The 25,343-nt window shown below is 38.3% G+C and overlaps 1 protein-coding gene across 6 annotated transcripts in view; it reads left to right on the forward strand.

Moving 5' to 3' along the window:
* Window positions 1–11,677: 11,677 nt before the first annotated feature.
* The window catches only part of LOC126365732 (serine/threonine-protein phosphatase 4 regulatory subunit 3), a 114,866-nt gene continuing 101,200 nt past the window's right edge, over window positions 11,678–25,343 (forward strand). The window contains exons 1-2 of one of the 6 annotated variants that reach the window (XM_050008178.1): window positions 11,678–12,027; window positions 15,006–15,150. The gene's annotated coding sequence lies outside the window, so the exon portion shown is untranslated. Of the gene's footprint in view, window positions 12,783–15,005; window positions 15,151–25,343 lie in introns of all 6 variants that reach the window. The other 5 variants (XM_050008174.1, XM_050008176.1, XM_050008173.1 and 2 more) reach the window with 5 other exon arrangements.

Genomic DNA, 25,343 nt, shown 5'->3' on the forward strand with positions numbered 1-25,343 from the left:
AGCTGCGAAATACTTTGTGCAAATCTACATGCATGCCACAACTGTTTTACTGTACAACAATGAAAGACTGCAACTACAAAGGAAATTCTCTCTATGATTATGCACTAGCAATAAACAAAGGCTACAGTAACTACACAAACAACAAGAAAAAATCAGATGATTCCAGTGAGGTATCCTGGCAGGGTCGCCATATGAAACGTCCCCTTAGAAAAATTATACAAGACTGTGCTTAAACTGACACACAATATCTCCAGCGCAACGCAATCTGACTTCCAAAAATCCCTACGAAAGAATGGCCCTGACTAGCATTAACCTAAACGTTTCACAAATCACTTACCTCACAAAAATCTTAGTTACTCAAGCTACTGCAATACAGCGAGCGCCACTACTGCCAGCTAAATAAAAGATTCAAACTACTGAAGGCACTAACTACTGATAGGTATAGTTAGCAAATGAAAGATTTTAATAGAGAACAAACAATGTATTTACCTTAGTAGTCATAATATATATATATATCACTTCATGACACCAATTCTTACAAATTTCAAAACTCTGCCATCTCTCTACCCACGTCCACCACTGCTGGCGGCTCACCTCCAACTGCGCAACGCTACGCGCTGTTAGCATCCAGCTGCCGCTGCCCAACACTACAATGGCAGACAACAATGCAAACCACCCCACCCACAGACTGCACATGGCACAGCCAGTGATTTTTATACAGAGTGCTACGTGGCGGCGGCGTTACCAATAAAAAAATCTAAACTGCCTACTTACAATCTATATATATATATATATATATATATATATATATATATATATATATATATATATATATATATATATTCTCTTAATAGCACTTGAATAATGCCACTATGATTCGACACCACTACTCAAAATCAGCAAACTTTCTCTAACCATTTTCAAGCAACAGCAGTAGTCTATCTCAGAAAGATTGGAACGATGGAAATGAGAAAGATTTGTTCTCAAAGTTAATTTTCTTGTCTTTCAGACATTTTATGTAATTGAGTAATTGATCAAATTTTGGTGGCAGCACTGTGCACTCCTTTTTGTGCTAAAAATACCCTTCAATGTGGATAAAGGAATGTCAGTTTTTCTTCTGATGTAATTATGTACGCCATGGTTGCTTTTGAACTGCTGTAGTCAACATGCCTAACTCCTTAAGCAGATGTCAAAATGGGACATACTCCAGAACACTTTTCCAAATGACATTATTGAATGAAAACGTGTAAGTATGGCAAGTTAATGATTTGTCCCTCCCCAAAACTTGCAATGATTTGAAGTGCAATGAATTAAGTTGTTTTAGGAATTCCTAAATACGATTTCCAGTATAAATTCTCATCAGTATCGAGATCTACAAATTTTGAAGTTTTCACTCAGTTTTAACCCCCTTGCCATGTGTTACACTTATCATTGGTGAAGTACCTCTAGAAGTTCAGAACTGTCTTTTTGAAACTGAGACAGACCGTATGGGGAAAACCACTCAATGATACTTTTAAGAACATTATTTACCATTTCTTATGTTCCTGTATGTATGACTGGATTGATTGAAATACTAATGCCTGCAGAAAAAGAGCTATGTCTGCCCTCTGTATATTAGATGGAAGGTTGTTTATGTATGGGGCAAACCATACTGGACCTGAGACTGGGCCTTGTGGAACCCCATAAGCGAACACGCTCGCGCGCGAGCGCGCGCGCGCGCGGGTGTGTGTGTGTGTGTGTGTGTGTGTGTGTGTGTGTGTGTGTGTGTGTGTGTGTGTGTCTGTGTGATGAATCAGATTTGTCAAGAACAATATTATGTTGCTGTTTCTATGTAATATATCATCAAATATTCCACACTTGTTGGATGTGATGGTTTGCCAGCCATTAAGGGTAACTGATGTCTTATTTACAAACACTGGAAAAACTGCACCAGGGGAAGTGGATCAGCTGTCACAAAGGATAAGTTGCCAGGGTCACTTCAAAAACTGTAAAGTAGTTGGTAATATTTCTACCTAACCATAATTTCCTAAATGAATTATTCAGTTATACTATTCCCCCTCTGAAACATAAATTATAAATAATCACTAAAATACTTTCGTGTTTCATCTCACATATCCTATAAGGTGAATACAAATACCAATGAAATGTTCAATAATTTACAATGATAAAGAATTTGTCATAGATGATATTAGATAAATAACAGTACATGAAACACTTGCCCACAAAAGGCAAAGGTCCCGAGTCTGAGTCTCGGTCCGGCACACAGTTTTAATCTGCCAGGAAGTTTCAGTACTTGAAACAGTTTTACAGTCATATGCTGGCTAATAAAGTGCTCTTATGTACAACATGAAACCACACACATTCCAGAATACAATTAATTTGAATAATAAAAGAAGTTTTATTATATCTGTGTGAATATAATTTTTTAATGTAAGCACTTCAGTTCACTATAATGAAGTAAATATGCTGCTCTACTATGAATGTTGCTGATTAAAGTATTCTTTGATTCCATAAAAACCCATGTTAATAGGTATACTTTTAGTTCTTTTGAAGTATGTTCAAATCTTATATTCTTTTATTTCCTTTGGTAATTTACTAAACAGAATTTTTGGCTGATAAAGAGCACTTTTTGATACATAGGTTTTATGTATAGTTGTCAATGAAAATCATCTCCATTTCTTTTTTCGTAGTGACAGACTGGAGTGTTTAACATTGTAATTTGCTGGTGTACTTTCAGAAAAGATGTACTTTTATAAATGAAGCATGGTAAAGTTATGACTTTAGCTACTTGAACAATTTCTTACTTAGTTCTCTTTGGTATGATGATGAGCAAATTCTACCTGTGTGTTGTACCTCTACCCTTTGATACCTTTTAGAAAAATAGGATTTGTTGAGTAGGAAGAGATTAGTGCTTAATATCTCATCAAAAATGAGGGCATTAGAGATGGAGCACAAGCTTGGATTAGGGAAGGATGGAGAAGAAAGTCAGCCATAACCTTTCAAGGGAACCATCCCAGCATGTGGTGGTGGTGGTGGTGGTTAGTGTTTAACGTCCCGTCGACAACGAGGTCATTAGAGACGGAGTGCAAGCTCGGGTTAGGGAAGGATTGTGAAGGAAATCGGCCGTGCCCTTTCAAAGGAACCAACCCGGCAATTGCCTGAAGCGATTTAGGGAAATCACAGAAAACCTAAATCAGGATGGCTGGAGACGGGATTGAACCGTCGTCCTCCCGAATGCGTCCCAGCATGTACCTTCAATGAGTTAGGGAGGTCACCGAAAACCTAAATCAAGATGTGCAGACACAGGTTTGAGCCATCATCCTTCCAAACGCGAGTCCAGCTTTCTAACCACTGTGCTACCTTACTCAGTGACAGGGTTTGAATCAGTCATTTGTATCCTAGAGCAGTCATATGAATTCCCTAGCAATATAGTTATCTAAGCAGTAGATTATCTCAATGCAATCAGACACCATAGATAGATCCAAAAACTGGCTACAGTTCCATTAATGATTACCTATAGAATATTATATCAATATGAAAAAGCTATGAATGCCTGTGTCAGTTGATCTATTTGGCATTGAACCATTTTGTTCATTAACCAATATTTGATTTTCATTTAGAAAATGAGTCTTTTATATGTTATCTATTCAATTATTTTTGAAAAACAAGGTGACAATGGTCTAGATCTGTAGTCAGTAACACTACATTAGTCATCCTTCTTGTAAATTGTCTTGGCAATAGACTTTTTTAGTTTTTCTGTGAAGACTCCTGAGGTAAATGGTAGATTAAAAATATCAACAAACTGGAAATCTACATAACTTTCACTGTGTTTTATTATTTTTTCTAGAATCTCTCACTGTCCCATAACATTTTCTTCCATAGTTTATTTAAAGCATTTCGACTTCTAATGCAGTTACAGCATACAGAAACATAGTCTTATCATTCATGTGGAGTTGAACTCTTGAACTGGAAATAAATTTACTTTGAATTAAGTATATTTATTTAATGTTTGTTGCATGTGATGGCTATTTGCAGGGCATTCTACATAGCTTTATTTGCATTTTTAATAATAAATTTGTTGTTTTTTTCTTTTTTATCTACCTGTTTCCCTATTCCTCGTCTCCCAGGTTGATTTTATTTTGTTACTTCCATCCCTGATATATGAGTCATTATCAAACTTCTTAGCTGCTATTATAACTTTTTTGTATAGTTGTCTGTAAATTTTCACATATTTTTTGATCGTTCAGGATTATTGGCAGTTTTGTTTAACTCTCTCTGGGTGTCTGCTGAGTTACCCTTGTCTTTGTTCTAATTTTAATATTGACTTATTTAAATGGAAATGATATTTTGTAGCAATGTCTATAACTTGCAAAAAATTACTCAAACTTTTTATCTACATCACATTTTGATTCCGTGTTCCAAGTTATAATTTGTAACATGAGATCAAAAATCGATATGCTTTTTTCATTAATGAATCTCTTTTCTCTTTTTTTACCACTGGATCACTGACCATTTGAGGCTTATTAAATAATATGTTAGCTCATTGTAACTGCTTTATCATCAGAGCACATAGTGATAAGATCACATTTGATTTTATTCACAAATGCTTTGCCATTTGTTGCTTCAGATCCATTCATACACCTAGTGTCTTCAAATAGAGTTGTTGTGAAAGTATAAAAACAGACTGATCAATTGTTGTTGTTTAGCACAGTTATTTTTAAATTTAACCTTACAATCTTGAAGAAAAATTATATTGAGTTCATGTTGCAGCATTTCAAGGCTTTGCAAGAAAACAGTAAAATTACCTGATGGTGATCTATACACACATTGCATATGCATTTTGATTTTGATTAATTCACATACACAGTATTCAAAATATTTTTCCATTCGTTTTACATTTTTTTATATTTAATTTCTTTTGAATCAAGACCTGCCATAACATATGCATATACCACCTCTACAATTACTTACCATTTAAAACTTATGAAGAACTGTAGTACATGATGGCACCTCATTCACCTAACGCTAATTTATATATAAGACTACAGTCCCTTTTAAAGTCATTTAGCAGGACTTTATTCTACCTAATTTGCTGCCTAATCCCCATACATTTCAACGGAATCTCCTGTATCATTATTTTTAGACTCTCTAGCTCCATATTAAATATGTTTTTGCCTATTAATTTATTATGATTTGTCATTCCTATATAATAATTTTGTCTCCAGAGCAGAAAGATTATAATTTCGTAAATATGTACACAGACAACAGGTAGGATATGTAATTTCTGAAATTTCCAGTGGCAGACGCTGAGGTGAGTAACATGCCTGGAGTGATAGCGATGAGTGGACATGCCTGCAGTGATAGCAGTAGTCGTTGCTGTTGATACCGAGTAGTTTAGTTTCTGTTTTTTTTTTTTTTTACATGCTTCTGAGCAGAAGTGAATTATAGCTGTGTATTTTACTGTGAAGACTGGTGTTAGCAAATTACCTTAATTATTTGTTTTTGCGTTATTCTTAGTGCATATCCTTGGGCGAGACAGATTACTTGTGTAATTTTCCTCCATCAGAAGCGCCACATCACAACTTAATGTTTAAATCTTGTGTTAATACACAGCAATAGTTTAGATCAGTGCATTTGAGTTTGAATATGTAGTACTTGCAATAGCTTTTGAGTAAGCAGAGTTTCTAGTAAAAAATAACTGTTGATACATCCATTTTCTGAAGAGAAATTTATAACTGTTTTAAGAACTTGTTGTATCAGGCTATAGCGATAATGATGCAGAGAAGATTTTAGTGTTTGTTTATTCACCTCGTTATAAATTTCATATGTTCCAGCCTCAGTTGCACCATAGTCAGGTAGTTTTCTCTTTTGCAGGATCTGCTAGTACTTTCTAAGTTAATCTTTACTGTTTTGTTGGTGTTTTTTGAAATCTTATATCAACTTTTTAGAGACTACAGTATGGCTAAGGAATAAGCTTGTTGTGGGTGAACACAAGGAGAATAGGCTGCTGTCCATAAACAGCTGGAAGCTGCATTGGCTACAGTTGCCTGACATCTAGATAATGCTCAAAGCTGCAGCGACGACACTTCACTATTGATGAAACTTGTGTCACCTTTGGTTCCTTTGGAAGCCCCTGGTGACCTGGTTGTTGCTGCACCTACTGATACACGACGTCTGATGAATCCATCCTCACTAAAGAGTGAGTGGCAGATAGTGTGCTCATGTGTCTCTGGGTGGAAGGCGAAAGAGGGAGGAGGCTGTATGACTGGTCTATTACACTTTAGCAACAGGTGCAAGGTGCTACCCTTGTTTATAACACTTCTGAGGTAGTACTGAATACGTCCCCTGTTAGGCCATGAGCCGATTCTCTTGTCCCGTCTGTGCAAATGCAGAGGGTGGACATGCTATTCATTGGAAGTCCAAAGTCCAACATTAGACAGGCGATGAATCTTCTCAAGTAAATTGTATGGAGGGCGGAAAAGAGTGCCAGTGTGCTCCCGATATGTTTGCCAGAAGGTCTTGTCTGCAACGTGGAGGAGGCCCTGCTAGTGGCAGTTAAGTGCACTAGGTGCAAATGGCAGCAAATAGTGGGACATGTTGCCAGAAATGATGCCTGCTGCTTGGGTTCTAAGACCACCCTTGGCTCCTCTCGGCGGATGGCTAATTTAGTGAAGGCAACTATCATCGCACATGGATTGCAGGCTAAGCTGTCTATTTGTAGCATCTGGCCCAGGATATATAGCTTTTCTCTGGTTTGCAGCGGAGTGGAAGGTCTAAACCAAGGCTCAGACAACTCTGCAATGGTATCGGATGCAGATTCCTTGATCTGTGTTATCGGGTTTCCCTTAATAGATCAGGTGTGCACTATTAGCAGGAAATGCTGCTAGGAGTATGTGTGGTATACACAAGAGGTTTTTTAGGTTAGAGAAACTCCCCTATCGATCAGAGAAGAATCACCTGCTAAAATAACAGTTATGTCAGCCACAAGGTTCTCAGAGAATGCTCGTCCACACAGATGAGGTTCAGAAAAGGTTGATTTGATATTAGTAAACTTTAGGAGCGTCCAGTGGAAGGTCCCCAAGTTAGTATCACCTAACGAAGGTTATAATGCCCAGACTGTATGAGGAACAGAAAGCTAGTAGAAACGGGAAGTGAATATCAATGAAATTTCAACTTCAGAATTAAGCATAGGTTAGTCGCTAATGGAGGCAGCGTATTTGTTACAGTAAAGTCCACGATACGTCTAGCAAGGTTGTCACGGATCCCTAACGTGAAATAATCTGGGTGAAAGTGAACATCAAAGGTCGGTCGAAAACGGTAATCGGATGCTCATATAGGCGACTGAGTCAGAAGCTGTAGTGGTAGAGCTCCTTGGGGAGAACTTACAGAATATCGTTAATAATTTTCCTGATCATGCTGTTGTAATGGGAGGTGACTTCAAGTTGTCGTGTATAGATTGAGAGAATTATGTTATCAAAACTGGTCCCAGAAAAGCGATTCGTGTGACATTATTCTGAATGTCTTATCCGATAGTTAGAAAACCAACTCGTGAAGGTAACGTCTCAGACCTTCTAGCAACTTCGGATCAGTGAGAGCTGAGGAAGGTATCAGTGATCGTAAGGCTGTGATAGCAAATATGACTACAGTCTTTACAATGAATATTTAGAAAGATAGGAAAATATTTTTGTGTAGCGACAATGACAAGATACAAATTTCAGAGTAGCTGAGCAGTCAGCACCAAGTATTCCCCGATAAGAACGAAGATGTGGTGCACAAATCGAAAAAATTCAAAAGCATCATTCAATATGTCTTAGACAAATATACTCCGAGCAAGGTCTTCAAGAATGGGAAACACCCGACACGTCTCAAGAGAAGTTAAAACTTGCCAGACAAACAAAACAGCAATGAGAGAAGCGTTCAATAACTTTGAAACTAAAATATTGTCAACTGATGTGATTAAAAATCCTAAGAGGTTTTGGTCTACTGTAAAATCGGTAAGCGGTTCCAAATCATCTGTTCATTCACTCAGGGACCATACTGGCTCCGAAACGGAAGATAACCGAGAGAAGGCTGAAATACTGAATTTGGTCATCTAAATTGTTTCACCTGGGACGATCGTAAAAAGGTCCCTCCTTTCAACCATCGAGGAGCGTCGAAATGGCAGGTATTTTGATGACCGATCGAAGAACAGAAAAGCAACCAGCATCGCTTTGTAGTGGAAAAGCATCAGGATACGACGAGTTACCTATAAGATTCTACGAAGATTATATGAAAGAACTTGCTCCCCTCCCAGAAGCAGTTTATCGCGGATCCCTGGAGCAATGTAGGGTACCTAGGGACTGTAAAAAATCGCAGGTCATTCCCGGTTTCAAGAAGGGGCAAATGACAGATGCACACAGTTACAGACATATGTCGTCGTCAGTCCGTTGTAGAATTAGGGAACGTGTTTTACGCTCAAGAATTATGTCGTTTTTGGAGAACGAAAATCTCTCCTATAAAAATCAACGTTGATTCTGCAAAAACCCAGGTCTGTTCGTCCATTAGATCCATAGTGTTGCAGATAACAGCGCTCAGCTTGAAGTCGTGATCCTTGTTCACGGAGGCATCTGACAACTTCCCACACTGCTGTACAATAAAAAAACACCAGCTTATCGCGTATTAGACCAGATATGCGATTGGATTCACGATGTCAACAACTCGCTTTTAACGGAACAAAATCTACACATGTAAATGTAATTTCCGGAATGGCCCAGGGAGAGTGACAGGACCGTAATTGTTTACAATTTACGTAAATGATCTAGCGGGGAGCGTCGGATGCTCTTTAAGACTGTTTGCAGATGGTGTGATAGTCCTTAACAAAGTAGCAATGCTAGAAGACAGTATCTATTTGCAGAATGACCTGCAGAGGATTGAGTGAATTGTGAAGGCTCTGAGGGTTTACACTGAACATGAATAATTATGTAGCATATCGTGCATACTTAGTAAAAGAAAGCCACTACTGAACAACTACACTATTGATGACAAATTGCTGGAAATAGTATATATCGCAAAATATCTAGGATTAACTATCCAGAGCGACCAAATAAAACAAACAGTAGGAAAATCGGAGATTCATAGGAAGAATCTTAAGGAAATGTAGCTTGTACACGAAGAAAGTGGTTTATAAGACCCTTGTTCGACTGATTCTTGAGTATTGTTCACCATTATGCGATCCTTACCAGCTAGGACTGATAGAAAAGATGGAGAAGATCCAATGAAGAGTGCACGTTTCGTCACATGATTGTTTAGATCGGTGTGAAAGCATTACCGATATGCTCAACAAACTCCATTGGCAGTCGTTCCAAGAGAGGCATTGTGCATGACGGAGAGTTTTGCTATTGAAATTTCAGAGTGCATTTTCCAGCAAAAGTCAGACTAGATGCTCATCATAGAGAGTTTTGATATTGAAATTTCGAGAGAGCCCTTTCCAGGAAGAGTCAGACAATGTATTACTTCCTCCTGCATATATATTTGGGTAATGACTAGAAAGAGATAATTCGAGAAATTAGAGCCAATACAGAGGCTTACCAACAATCATTCTTCCCACGTGTCATTTGCAAATGAAACAGGGTAGGGGGCATCATTTAGTGGTCCTAGAAGTACCCTTGACCACACACCAATAGGTGACTTGTGGAGTATGGTGAAGATATAGATACAGAATGGGGACAAGATTATTTTAGCTATGCAGTACAAATGTATCTGACAACTTTCTTCTGCAGTTTGCGCTTCCCCACAAAATTAAACCATACCTAATGGCATGTTCAAAATAATTACGATGTGCTGTTTATTGAGTACTCATGTCAATAGAATTTGCTAACATTTCCATTGAAAATTCAAAACTGCTTAAGTTATTTGATAGGAAGTCAATATGTCTATTCGAGCTTAAGTTATTGTTCACATCTAGTCCAAGAAATTTTATCATGTCAGCTTCCTCCACTAGTTGCTCGTTATATTGTATTCGTATTTCGAATGTTTGGTTTTGAAATGTACTGTATGAGGTTTTGCAATCTTCAGTTCCAACTCATGTAACTCGAACCATTTTCCATGATATCCAATATGCTCACTACAGGTCTCAGAATTTTTTCCGTTATATCAGCTTCAATTAAAACAGAAGTATCGACTATAAACAGAATGGACGAGGAATTCATATTTATGGGTAACTCATTTACGTAGAAAAGGAACAGGATTGGACCTAAAATGGAGCCTTGAAGCACATCTTGTGACATTGTACTTCGTTTAGAATAATAATAAATTGAGTTTAAAGTGCTTGGTATTTTGTTCTGCTGATATAATGTAGCCATTTCAGAGTATTGCTCTCAATCCCGTATTTATCTAGTCTGCAGATAACCAATGCAAGTTTGTAAGACCACAGTAAATAACTGCAATTTTTCTCCTCTAATCCAGTGCTTTGGGTATCTTTCAATGAAGTTATTTATTGCAACCAGAGTATTTTTCATCATTGAAATCCAAATTACTTATACTTACAATAATGTCATTTTTCACAACACCACTGTTTGGAATAAAAAACGTTTTTTCTAAGTATAATTTATTATTGTCTTAAGATTAGTTTTTTTATTTTTTATCCATTTAATATATTTAAATATGGACCAAGATCAACGTTGTCCATCTTGTTTTCGATTTTATTACCCATCCAGACTCATGATTGGAACATTAAGATAATCTGTAAAGTGCTGCTATTCACCCCAAGTATAGCGCCCATCTCGCAATTGGATCGAGATGTTGATTTACAATATTTATTACAAAATAAAGTTACTTTCGTGGTGTTTCAAAACGACTACGTTTTCTGTACTTTAAAAATAAAAATAGTAACATTTACTTTTTAAAAGCTTACTTCCTAAAACCTAAATAATGCTTGTCCTTTCTGACTTTAAAAAGACACTTTGATTTTCGCATACTTTGCATGACGATGAACGACTCTACTCAGGAGACGCCTTTTTGATTAAAGGACACCATTTCACTCGTATTACATCGTGTTGTTGGGATGCACTATTCAAAATATTGAATTAGATTTTTCATATTCTCTTATAAAGGCAATAGTGAGGCTCAAAATATGTTTAATTAGAAATCGTAAAATCAAAATTGAATGTTGGGAGTTCAAGACATGTTTGCTATCAGGTATCTTGGTATAAGATAAAATCAAAATGTATTTATTTTTAGGTTTCTTCCCTTTGCTTTCATGTGTAATTTAAACGGATACCGTCGCAAACGGAAACTGTAGCAAATAGGTTATCTTATTACGCCTGTGGTAGAAGGAAGAATGTTAATAATGAAACTATTAGAAAACCAAAGTCGTATTTTTTCAAGCGGACGACAGGATAACAAAACTTAATTAAGCATTTATGAACTGAAGAGACTTACGGACGATATGGAGAAATATATATAATGCTGCCGCCCAATCTACGGATTGAGAACGAGAGAGAAGATATTCGTCGGCGTCAAATGTCAGCTCTGACAGTGGCACCGACTGAACAAGACATCAAACTGAAACTGTTGCAGTTTTGTGCTTGTTTTGTAAGGGAGTTATATTTTATTAATCTTTGAGTTGCCACAATAGAGCGGAATACGGAATTACAACAATGGCTTGAGAGTCATATTGTTTATCTTTGGCTCGAAGAACATATATCAGTGCATTATGTAGAAGTGTGACAATATTAGTAGTTTTACATAAGGTGTTATTCCTGTTCTTTGTGCTGGAAAAAAATTGCTCAATTGAAATAGCACTTTCATACTATTTGAGTGAATTCTGTATTTCGTATCACACAAGATTGCTGCGTAAACAAAAGTAACTCAATATTTGACAATTACAAGGTTTTAGTGGGACAATTACAGCCCACCGCATGTCTTTGCAGCAATATGTACACAAAATTAGTAAACAATACCAGTGATTCTTAAGTTTTCATTTGCCATTGAAGTAAATTATCACGTCACGCTTTTACAACGTCAACTGTTTATTGATCGCAACAGGAGGTAGTTATTCTCTTTACGTTTTAATCGTTGACGCTGGCAATTTATCGAAACAGTTTCAATAATTTCGGACTTAATTTACATAATTCTGTATGTTCTTAGTCACTGATCCTCAATATTTATGATTTATTCGGCTTCGAGTAATGTGAAATTGTCAGCAATAAAATTTTGTATTACGCGGGTGCTCATCTCTTTACCTTTGTGAACCCCGTAGAGCGTTGTTGTGAATCCAACATGGTGGATAATGTTGTGTCGATTCGTGAGAGTACGTCAATGAATTAGGCATTAGGTAACTGAAGATACACACGATTTTGTATTTTTTTGCACATTGTGAAACTGTTGCCGGATTCGCTGTTTAAAAGTTTTGTGATTATGGAGGTTTTTAGCATAGTTCTAAAATTGTTACATATGTGTGTTAACTGTCTCCGCAGACTGTAATTCAGTGGACAGGAGTATATATTTCCTCCACAAAAGCACTGCGTCGTGTTCGGAGTTCGTATTTCACATCTTTCATAGTGGACAAAGAACTGTCACTTTGAAAACTAGTAGGTGCTGTGTGTTGGTTTCGAAAGCACTAACATTTAAGCGTGGCTAAACATTATCTTCGAGTGAAGTTTTGCCTGTGTAATTATTAATGTTGTGTTTCTAATACTACATCGTTGTTCTCGTCATAAGCTACCCGACTTTTTTGGCCAAGCCTTTTTCCACCTGTGGTGAAATAATTGATGTTCGTATTTCATAATGAGCGTGACATAAACGTAAGTACGTGATAACCTACATACATAGGGACTTGGTGTATGTGTTCAGAAAACAACACAGTTTTAAAACAGTTTGGCAGTTTTTAAGTTCGGTTAAATACTGTAATTACAACTTTCTCATAGCACACACACAGTTTGATGCAGATGCCATCTGATGTGTTTTGAAGTTTTCTCATTTACACATTTCTCACCGAAAATGTTACTTCGTCGATTCCCACCCTGTAATGCAAGTGGAGTGAGATCGTGTTGTTAATGCTATTTTCTATTAAATTAGTAGTTATTAGTTATTTAAATGTGGGATTGGTTTTTTTTTCCTCCGAAAGAAGAGTGGCTTCATGAGAATTGCACTATCGAATCAGATCTCTTGTCATTATTATTATTTTTTTTGTTATTATATTATCCTTTTCCAAATGATGGTTACGTTAATGTAGAGAAAGCTGTTTACATGTTACTGAGTGAGAGCATACATGGTATCACAGGAATGGTCGAAAAAATACTGAGCATTTGAAATGCACCGTGGCTTATGCAAGTCCATAGCAAACTATAATTGATAAGCAACGTTTAATAAAATGTCATCATTAGTCCCACTAAGGCAAAACACTATAGTAGAGCTAGTGTGTTGCTAAAGCACGCCGTGGAAAAATAATTGAACATATATTTATGTTTCTGAAGGCATAATGTGGGCATATAGTGAAAGGAATTGATTGAAAAGAGAGGACTCAAGTTAGCTAGAGTTCAGTCAGACATTGTCCATTTCAGAGTAAGTTCTGTGACATCAGTGATGTCAGAGATCCTTTGTTAAGTGAGAACTCTTATTTTGTATGAAGGTACACTGTATCGTACACGAACATACACACAACGTTTTGAAGGTTAAAACAGAGATTTTAATAATTGAATCCCAACCCTTTAGTGTAATATTGTCTGTCTTTCCTTTGTCACCTACTTACACTGCAGCATACAGATGTTAAATTATATTTTGAAGCAATTTAAAATCTTTCTTGCTTCAGCAGAAAATGTGTTAATAGTAGTATGTTACTAAGTTTTTTTTGTTTGTAAACACCTGCTCAGTGATGTACTATGCAGATGTTTAGAGCATACATATTTTGTAAAATTTGGCAGCCTAGTCAGTGGCAGGAAGCACTTTTTTCTTTTGCATTTTTACATATTTATTGAGGTCTGAAACAGCATTCAGTGGTTTAAATAATTTCCCTCCAATCAAATTTACATTTCAGCTGGTTGTAGTCAGATTTTATCTTTCAAATGCCATCAAATTCACATACTTGTAATATAAGGTGAATGTTCATATTCTGTAGTCACAGACAACAAATTGATAGTAACACAAATCTTCCACACAGTGCTGCAGCTTATGGTAGTTGGAGACTTCTACAGAAAGGGCTGGGCTTATTTAAAGACCCTTCTTCGGCTGTGCAAACAAAAATTTTGTTTTTCAACAAGTAAATCACTGTCATGCACCCATTCTGTATTCCCAATTTCTTATTCTGTTTTATGAGGTTCTATTCTTTGTTTATCAGAAGGTTAGAAATTAATGTGTGGATTATTTCAACACTTAAGTAACCACTTGTGTGCTAACATTGTTGTTACAACTCTCTGTATGTACATGTAGCCTGCAGAGTACAGACATTGAGTAAAATTTCTCATTTTTTATAGTTGTGTATCATTATGTATAAGGAATAGCTTTTAGGAAAAAGAGGCAGTAGCCCAGGTATGAAAAGTAGATAGACCCACTTCTTGGCCACACAAAGTGAAGGAGGACTGTTTACTTTTTGACAAAATAGTCTGTTTTGTGTGATTGCATTGCTGTCATTAATCACTTTTATGCCAAATGATTTCTTGAGAAATGTGCTGTGGGGTTTTTCTCTCCAGCTAGTATCAAATGATTAGTTTAATTTTCTGTTGTAATTGAAACAAACTATCCACAATTCTTCCATCATTATGTCATCTATGATATTGTGCAGAAGCTTGTAGACTGCAACGTTTTCTTCTAATATTTTAGTTACAGATTGTGTTTCATGAAAATAGAGTTTATCAGGCACAAAACAGTTTCTTTGTGTAAAAACTGAGTTTTACTGGCCTACAACAAATTAGGGAAAGTATGTAACAAAAACAGAAGTGATCAGTTGTAGTTTTCAGTTATCAGCATATAAAAATATTTGTCTGACTCCGTTACACTATTGATCTTTAATATAATTTTTTTACTTTTAGGTGGTGTATCAACATGTGGCAGACTTGAGCAAACCATTGCAGCATATGTTATGAAGAATATTCTCCTCATTTTATGCATTTTAGTTGAATATTATTTTTTACTTCAGTAACAGTATAGGAACGTACAATTACTTATGTGGGTGAGGTAAGTTTGATAATATATATGAAAGAGTACTTTTTTAAACAATGGGAAATTCAGGATTGAATATTGGCAATATTATGAAAACCTATAATGGAAATGCTAAGTCACAGGCAGGTGCATCAAAAATACTACTTTAAAGTTAAACTTTTGACCAAAAGGCCTTCTGCATTATACTACATACACACATTCACACAAATGCTACTCTCACTCACATGATCATTGTCCCTGGCAGCCAAGGCCACCAGACCTGGCCTCAGGCAATGGTCACAAGAGTGCGAATTGCGTGTGTGTCAATGTGAAGGTGTGTGTGTGTGTGTGTGTGTGTGTGTGTGTGTGTGTGTGTGTGAGAGAGAGAGAGAGAGAGAGAGAGACAGAGACAGAGAGAGAGAGAGAGATGCAGAAGAATGTCTTTTGGGCAAAAACTTGTTTGCAGTCTTTTTATTGTACTTGTCCGCAACAGAGTATTTTTTTAATGATGAAATCACATAACACGCAGTCCCCTCCAGGATTTGACCCCTGGCCCCCTTGCGCAGTAGGCAGTAATGCTACCGCTGTGCTATGGAGGCGGTCTTTTTAATAATATTATATAATTACATTGTCAATAATTGATTATTTTCATTGTTATATTAGAGTAGATTTTAGTTGTTTATAATACCGTGTCAGTTTCAAATTTTTTGCTTTAAACAACTGTGGTATTGCATAAGACATTGTTCATCCATACACAATTACACAAATGGTGTGAGAGGCAGGTGTGGGTTATTATATTACTACAGAAAGTATTCTTCATTGGTAACCACAGTTATTTAAAAAGAGTTCCAAAAAATTGTAATGTTTGGCACCTGTAATAAGTATTGCCATAAGTTACAATTTACTTCTGTGAAATCAGTTGCTATGTATAACTGAATATCAGTTATTTTTTTTAAATTGCAGCTTATTGTTTTAGTTTATTTCAGGTACTGTGTGTTGTCAGTGTCACTTCTTATAGCTGGTAACGATATTTTTTTCTTGCACAGAATCATCCAAATTTCTTACTCTTAAGTACTAACTTTATATCTAATCACTTAACGTAAAATAACTGGAAGTGTGTGAAGGAGATTTTCCTAGACATTAAGTGCTGCTTACACACATTTATTTTATGAGACACTTTTGCGGTCCTTTTTTCATTCTAGAATAGATACAGAAACCCAGATAGCAGACACATACAAAGGTTGGTTTTTCTGTCTTTCAAATCACATTGAAAGACAATTGTAGATATTGTGTATCTTTTTTGATTACTTAGTTTGTTTTATTTCAGTCTCCATTTATTTAATATTGGTCGAAAACTTGGTCAAAAGAGAGCCAACACAGATAAGAGCCTTTGGCAGGTTTTGTGCATTTTGTTTCATGATGGTAAAAGATTAAGATAGGAGAGGAAATACAATACAGAAATTTCTATGTATGGTAATGCTGCTCTTAATATCTAATGTCGGATGCATTTGCAATATACACAGTGATTTTAAAAAAGAATTAATGAATATTTCTCAAGTTGGCAAATAGATTTGCAGTTTTGCATATGTCTTGGATGCATTTTATGATGGTAGGTTTGTTGCCAGCTTTAAAGTGTGACATGCAAAAGCCTGCAGTCAGCCCTGCCTGAAAGCCATAGTTTCTGGTACAGTTGTCTCCGGCAACAATGAGGCATTGCCATAGAAATGCAAACAAAATTGTGTTAAGTGATTGGTTGTTTTAGGCATGTGAAATGGTCACACTAAGCCCACTTCAACTATCAGGGCTCTTGCTTCATTGTACATCCTATCAGCATTCACATAAAAGAAAGAAAAAAAATTAAGATCTGATTTTGAGTGCTGGTTCAGTGCACAGCTAGGAACTATATTGACTTAAGAAACCAAGCTTAGTTGCTTACATAGAAGTGTTAGTAAGAATAGAAAAATGTAAAAAGGGAGGTTACATCTGAGTAATGGCCTACTTGTTGGGATTAGAATCTCTCTCTCTCTCTCTCTCTCTCTCTCTCTCTCTCTCTCTCTCTCTCTCTCTCTCTTTTAAATAGTAGTTTATGTGGCTGAGATATCCACCACAATTTTTTAGTTTCCTCTCTTTGTTACTAGTGAATTTTTCCAGTTTAGGACTTGAGAAGTGTGAGACAAATGAAACTAATGTAGAGTTTCTATATGCTATTATTCTTTGACTGGAGCCACTGGTGTACTGTATTTTCCACATTATATGACTAATTTTGTTGTTGCCATACTTAAAAATACTTTTAGTATTTATAGTAAATAACAAAACACCATCTGGATCACAACTTCTTTTATTACTGATTAACAGTTTCTGTCACTGTCACAGATGATCTTCAGGTCTGGCGTCGCTATGTGCAGTTTGTCAACAGTAATATAAAATTTAACATAAAATACAAAGGATATCATATCTTACACTAGGTCTGAATATCTGCTGTGCATATTGAAACAGTTAATTGTTCCTACAACATGGCATTGATTGTGATTTAATATACTGATTGATTATCAACCGATTAACATGATTTCAGCTATTGCGTTAACCAAACATCATCATTTGGACAGATACTTAATTTTTTCCATGTATCATGTACGTTTTGATTTGCTAATTTCTATTTTTGTACATCTCGGAGAATTAAATAATCACTGCTATCATGATTGTATTTGTCTGACCTCACTGTTTTGTAATAGAACACACAATCCATGCTGTGATGTTAATTAATGTGTTTAATATCAGTTTACCTTTTTATCGATATAAAATATCTACCTAGAAAAGTTAACATTTGTCTACATGTTGATAACACTGGGAGGAATAAAACAAGCAAAAAATAAATTCTAAACTATTTTTTATCTTCACTTTGTTTGCATAATTACTTGAAGTATGGAGGTCATGCCACAAAGAATTGTTACCAATCTGTGTTGCTCTCCACTATCAGACCCCAAACTTCCTATGTGAGGTGTTTCCTGAAACTCCCCGCCGCATTAAGCAAATAAGCTGGTATTCTGTTCTAACACCCTTTAACCTATCTAGCATCAGATTGTATTTGTCATCCATCCATTTTCTTGGTATCTAAAGATAAGTCCTGCAGGCTGTTTCTCCTTTGGTATAGTTTTTCTGCGAAGAACCACATGTGAGAGCAGCTTTGTTTCATTTGCTAGCACCCACAGCATTACTGTTATTCTGGCCTTTTCATTGCCAGAACATTTTTCACATTGACCATAACATTTGACAGCAAATCAAAATAAATTGGCGTCTGATTGGTGTTACTCTTATGGCCTATCAGATAGTCATATTTTTCTTAGATTAATTTGGTATTGATGTACGTGTAGTTGTTTCGTCAACTGGAGGAGAAAGTTACTGTTGGTCTGTGTCATAATGTAAGCCCCGCCCACTTAATCACCCTCATGCACCTGCCAGCACTTGCGTTTAATTCCGCAACCCATGCTGTTGAAAAATCCCTCTTATCCCCAGCACTGTCATTCAGCTTCTCGGGTAATTGCGAAGCCTTCATTGCATTTCGCACTTACTCAAGAACCTGATGCTCCAGTTGATGAAATGTTGCTTGCTTTGGTCCCGTGAAAGTTTGGCACATATAACTGGCATTTTTCAATTTTAGTCATCATCTGACACCACCTTGGAACATTCACCTCTGTGACACCAAATTTTCTTCCTGCTGCACGGTTGTTTGTGGGATCTGGTTTCTAAATCACCGTTAACTTAAAATGGATTAGCAATAGTAGAGATGCCAGGTGGAGTCGAACTCCAGATGAGGATGACCCAAGTGGCACGACGTCGAGGTAACCCAATAGCATACTCCATTATGAGACTGCGGAATATGGTGCTATATGTGCTTATAAAGCGCTGGCGGCATAGGAGTATATCGCTGTCCACGAGTCTGCAGTGGTGTGGCACAGCATGATTCGAGTGTCATTCTCTTGTAGCTATTTTGCAAGGATACACCAGCCAGTGGTGCTAAGATACCATGGAGGCAGCTATGTGCAGGGGCCGCACCCGCGTTGTTTGGCTGAGGCAGTGCCACACATGAACCCCGAAACTGCTGGCTACAGACTGTGTGATGTGTGAGCTGTGGCCACATGGCAAGAGATCCCATGGTGGAGACATTGATGATACTACACTCCTCTCCCCATCCCAAAATGCTTCTCTGTGATGGTGCTCTGTGAGATGCCAAGGCAGTGATGGGGAGGTCAGGGCCATAGGCAGGGCGATGGTATCAGATCAGGATGTGGATCCAGACTTGGTTGACCCACATTCCAGCATTCGCTGTGCAGGCCCTTGGAACAACTGCCTTCAGTCTTTCCTGGCATTAGCAATTCCCCGGTGGCATAGATGAGTCCAGTTCCATGGGTGTCTCCGTAAACGAAGTCAACAGGGATGGTGGCCTTGGCTGGTACGGCAGGAAGTATGGCATACGTGGCAGCAACTGCAGTGCCATAGACTGCAATGATGGAGGCTACACCTCCAGGGACTGCAGCTTCGGAGGGTGCAGTGCCCATAGTTAAGGTTACTCAGGCTCAGATGGTTGTAACTATGTAGGAACCGTGCTGGTAGTGCCGGGCAGCTGATACAAAACCCATAAGGGTAACTGCAGGGGAAGATACCATCTGCTTGAAGATACTTTGGAACAGAAATATCTGCAGTAGCATCAGGAGTAGTGCAAGAGTGCAACTGATTCTGCTGTCTGTGGTGATTGGACTGCCGACATGTCTTGAATAATGTACGTTGCTCTGCCCACAGGTTTGTCAAAATTCAGATTCCCATGATTGACCACTGTTTTGAGGCAGAACCTGAGACATCCAGGAATTGTGGAGGACGCAGCGTAGTCCAGTGAGACCTGCCATGCGGAAGTTCAGCCTACGACTTATCTCCCTGAGGCGTCTTATGATCTGTTGATAAGAATGATCTGTTGATAAGAACAAGAACAGAGCATTTTCTTTAGAGTGGGACTGCCTTAATTTCGACATTTGCACTTTCTTTAAGCATTATTCGTTCTGCTTCGCTTTTAGAGTGTGATGAAAAAGACTGCTGAACTGATGTGAGTGATGCTGTTGGCCTTACAGAAAGAATTAAATTCAGTTGAAGTGTTATCTGATACAGAAGTGCTTGGTAATTCTTCTTCGCAGAATATAATTTCTAAAACTCAGATTGTGCTGGCCAATACGTGGAATTCGAAGGGGCCAGAAAAGGAGTTTTGAAAAAATCATCCACTACAATAAGCCATCACAAATCCTAATGCCTCCTGAAATTGATGAACTTATTGACTGTGGGAATCCATTCAGATACACTTGAAACGCATTGCTGAGGAGCAGACAGGTACTCTGCACATTCCTTGCAATGTGTGATCCTGTGTTCAATAGCCTTGTCCATCCCCTGCCACGTTCAGTGCCACCTGCCCACTTGTTTCACAAGGACAATGCCTCAGTGTCGTTTATGAAATAATTGTGACACCTGCTGTTGCAGAGGTATAGAAATCAGCATCCAGGTCTGTTCATTTGGTGTGTGTGTGTGTGTGTGTGTGTGTGTGTGTGTGTGTGTGTGTGTGTGTGTGTGTGTGTGTGTGTGTAAGAGCACAATTTCATTTTCGATGAAAGGGTGTCCCACTGGGAACACCAAACTGGAGAAACTCGTTGGGAAGCAGCTTCCTATTCAGAGGCCAGCCTGTCTGAATAATCTGGCATAGCAGCTGGAGGGTACCATCTTTTCGTGTGACTGTGGTGATCGACGGTGTTCAACTGGAAAGGTAACCACTGTGGCTTCATCAGTCTGATCATTGCGAAAGCAAGCTCACTCCGAAGAACCAAATGCCACATCTGATGGAACAGGAAAATAAGAGAAAGTATCCTCTTTTTGTGCTCTCCAGATGGGTATGGGTGTGATTGGGTGGAATAAACAGCTGAGAGGTTTGCAGTCCACTAGCAAAAAAAAACTCTGTCCTCATAGACTCTGATGAAACTTAGAATTGCTGTAGACAATTACCAAGGCCACCTCCTGTAGTTGACTGTAATTCACCTGAGCTTTGTTAAACAATTTAGATGTGAAAGCAATTGGGCAGTCTGTGGCCCCAGAATTGTGGGACAGCACTGCCTCATTACCATAGGAGGAGGCAGCCATTGTGAGGACCACAAGTTTCACAGGATCAAAGTGACCAGGCATCTGTCACTAAGCAAGATGTTTTTTTAAGTCTGGAATACCATCTCTTGCTGAGTTGACCAGACAAAGGAAACATCATTCCATCTGAGAGTGTGCAAGGGGTCGGCAATCTGAGCAGTATTAGGTATGATCTGAAGATGATGCAACATCTTCCTGAGGACAGCTTGAGGTTCAGTGAGATTCTTCTGGGCTGGGAGTTTCCAAATAGCCTCCAATTGTTTGGCAATAAGGCGATCTCCATGGGAGTCATTGACATGACAGAGTATTCTTGTTTGATATGAGAAATTCACATTTCTCCCAGTTGCATCAGAGTCCCGCATCAATGAGGATTTGGGAGAGGGCATTCTCAAGATTGCAGAAATGCTCATCAGGAACACCAGAGACATTGGCTGTCATCCAGATAATTGGAGCAGAAAGAGACCTTCAACATCAGTTGCTCCAAAAATGTTGGGAAGATGGCCGAAGCAGAAGCACTGTCGAAGGGTAGATACTGATAGGGGAACAGCCCGATGTGTGTGTTGATAACGAGGAAGGATGTATCACGTTTTCCAACAGGAGTTGCATATAGTCATTTTTGAGTTCTGTCTTCGAGAAGAACACACTTGCTTGTAATTTGTCCATTAACTGTTCGGGGCAAGGGAGTGGGTACGAATCCACAAAAGGCTGCGCATAGACGGGGAACTTAAAATGAGCGCAAAGGCAGATCTGTCTTTTGGGTTTTCTGATGGTTTTTTGACTGGTGAAGGTGGACGTGATAACCTCTAATGCCCACATCCATCTCAACTCCGCCGCAACCTCCTCTCAAATTGCTTGGGGGATTCTGGTGCTTTGACAAATCTTTCAAGGTAATGTGCATGTAAAATTCCTTGGACTTACCCAGAGAATCCTCAAAAAACTATGCTATTTGTTCCAAAGCTTGATTATGCTTCATGGGGGCACGGGAATCAGTTGTTGCCAACAGTATTAAATGTTATGAATTTTGTAAGAGTGAAGCATCATGATCGGAGTTGCCTTGGTTGTAGGTTTACACTGCATCCACAGAAAATGTGCAGTGGGCAGTGATGCAATCCCCTTTGTATGTGGTAAGGGTCTGTGTTGAGCTTCATGCCATGGGAAGTAAAGTCTTTACAAATGTGCACCTTGTTAACTGACAGACCTTGTAATTTCTGTGAGCAAATGTCTTGAAAGTGACCAATCTTTTTGTGAAACAAACATTTGGTTCAGCAGATGTCCCTATTATGAGAGATGTAGCTTTGAGGGCAGGATTGCAATTTGGTGTCATTATGTGGCTGCCACAGGGTGTTTATGATGCCTGGTAGGACCAGAGAATCCGTGTGGAGAGGACTGACAGACGAGTGTAGCCAATGTCAGTGGTGACATTTCTGGCTATGTGGTTTAAAACAAGTCCTGTGACAAGATTGTTTGAATGACATCATCAAGTGTGGGGTCAATGAGTTTAAGGACTTTGCCTGAAGCCTGGAATCAGTAACATTTTGAATTACAGTGCCCCGCAACATGGTGTACGCATGTGACTTACCACAGGGAATAGAAATTTGCAGGTGCTAGTCATGCCCTGTAACTCCACAAACATTGCCTATAGGACTGGGTGGGTTGGCATTTCATTTGGAAGAACTAATACTGGGCAGCAGTGACCAAAACTTCGGAGTCGAAATACTTATCGAGGGCCACAATCGCCTCCAGTAATGAAACTAATTATGGCTGAGTAAGGGGGAAAAGCTTGAAGCAAATGCACAAGATAGCTGTGCACAGTCGGAAAATGGTCATTGAACGTCACACGAAATGGTGTAGACTATAGTGTGTTGAAACAACTGTTGTTTGTATTTGGCTCACTCCTCTGCTACAGCAGCATCAAACTTATGAATGGTAAATCAATCGGTGTGAGCTTCCTTAGTCATTAGCCTGGGAAACACATTGAAGCATGGCTTCCTGCAGAAGCTATCAGTCCTCCAACAGCAGTGTCACCTTGCCCATTAGTTGTGTGAATTGCATCAGCTGAAATTTAAGAAGTTCATGCAACAGTACAGGTTCCTGTTGCTAGGCAATACAATGGTGAAAAAAAAAAGTGACAAGTGGTCAGGATACAAAAAAGGGAAATTACAGAAGAGGAGCTCCCCCAAAATACCATCCATTCCTAAATTTAAAAAAAAAAAAAAAAAAAAAAAAAAAAACTGCATAATGATATAGCCCACCCAGCCCTGGAGACTTTTTGGCACAGAATTGAAAAGTGAGTGTTTGTCACTGTCATTCCAGCAATAGAATTGTGGGGGAAGGCATGAATAAGCAACACAGCTCATCCCTCTACAAGACTTAGCTAGCCCAGCCACTGAGACAGCGATTAGCAATATCCTTGGATGAATCCAGTTGTCGGATTTCTATTCCAGTTCCAAGCAGAGTGGCAATCCAAATGAGGGCAATCACAGTGGTGCAGTAACAAGGTAACAGCAGGTGCATAGTACAAAATGGGACAGTCGAGTATGGTGCCGCATACAGTTATAATGCCAGGGCACCATATGAATATGCCTGCTGTTGGCGAGTCTGCAGTGGTGTAGCACAGCATGATTGGATGGTGCAAGCTTGTAGCTGTTCTGTGAGGGTAAACTGCTGGTGTTGCTACCGTGGAGGCAGCTATTTGCAGGGGCCACGCCTGCACTGTCCAGCTAAGCAGTGCTGCACATGAGCTGGAAACTGCTGACCATGGACTGTATGACTTGTGATGTGCAGCCATCTGGCCGCAGGCACAACGGTGGAGGAATAGATGATGCCACAGGAAGTACAAATTCATGTCACTAGAAATGTGAGCCTCTGAAAAGTACAAAAACCAGTCACTTGCAGAACAAATGTTCTGAAACACACATCATCATTGAGCCAATGTGATGGGCAAGCAAGGCTAATGTCCACAATTATGAGAGAAAAAAAGACACAAAGTAAATATCGTCACTAGTTGTTTGTACAGCGAGGTTTTTCCTGTACATCAGATGTTCTATATGGTGGACAAGAAAATGCAATGGAACACCCATGAGAAACAGTCTCATCACCAGATGCCATGAAGTGGTGGGTTCTGTGACTGAGACCAAAATAATAAGAAGCACATGTAGTGTGTTTTAAACTTCTGTACGTGATTTCCAGCAAGTTGAGAAATATCCAAGACAAGTTTGTGAGATATGCCGAGACTGATATCCACAATAGTAACAAAGGCTGAGTGACAGCACTTACACTAGACAGAACTGAATTGGCAGGCAGAGTAGAAAAAGATAATAGATGGGCAGAATCCATCTGCTACGTCACAATCAGTAGCGAAACAACTCTCATATTGTCTCTCTTCCTATGTGTATTTGTACATTTATTGGTATAATATATATCAATTTACAAAAAAAAAAGGGATAATTTTCTTTAACAAAAGTATCGTGCACAATGTGTTGGGACGCAGTTCATTACAATATTGAACATGATATAGCACACTGGACTCGCATTCAGGATGATGACAGTTCAAATCCAGGTTTGGCCATCCTGATTTAGATGTTCTATGATTTCCCTAAATTACTTCAGGCAAATACCGGGGTGGTTCCTTTGAAACTGCACGACCGACTTCCTTCCCAAATCTGATGGGACCGATGACATTGCTGTTTGGTTCCCTCCCCCAAATAAACCAACCAAACATCGAATTCCACTCTGTATCAATCTAAGAGACACATTAACAAAATAACGTGGGGAAAAGAAGCCACATGATGAAAGAAACTCCTTTCAAATTGCAAAAATAAATCTGTAAAAATCAAATTTACTTGCAAACTAATTAAATTATCAGCTTCACCTTTTCATAACATGACAAATAAGGAAGCGAGATCAGAAAATTAAAGTAGAAATATATTTTATTTTCATTTGCAGAATTTTTCAACTGTTACACAAAGTGCTGAATTGTAGTTCAGATAGTTTGAAGCCAATCCTTTCGCCTTCTGACGGTACATACCCAGTTTGAATCACGGCACATAAAACTTCCAGCC

This window comes from Schistocerca gregaria, chromosome 4, assembly GCF_023897955.1.
Source record: "Schistocerca gregaria isolate iqSchGreg1 chromosome 4, iqSchGreg1.2, whole genome shotgun sequence".
NCBI classification, from domain to species: domain Eukaryota; kingdom Metazoa; phylum Arthropoda; class Insecta; order Orthoptera; family Acrididae; genus Schistocerca; species Schistocerca gregaria.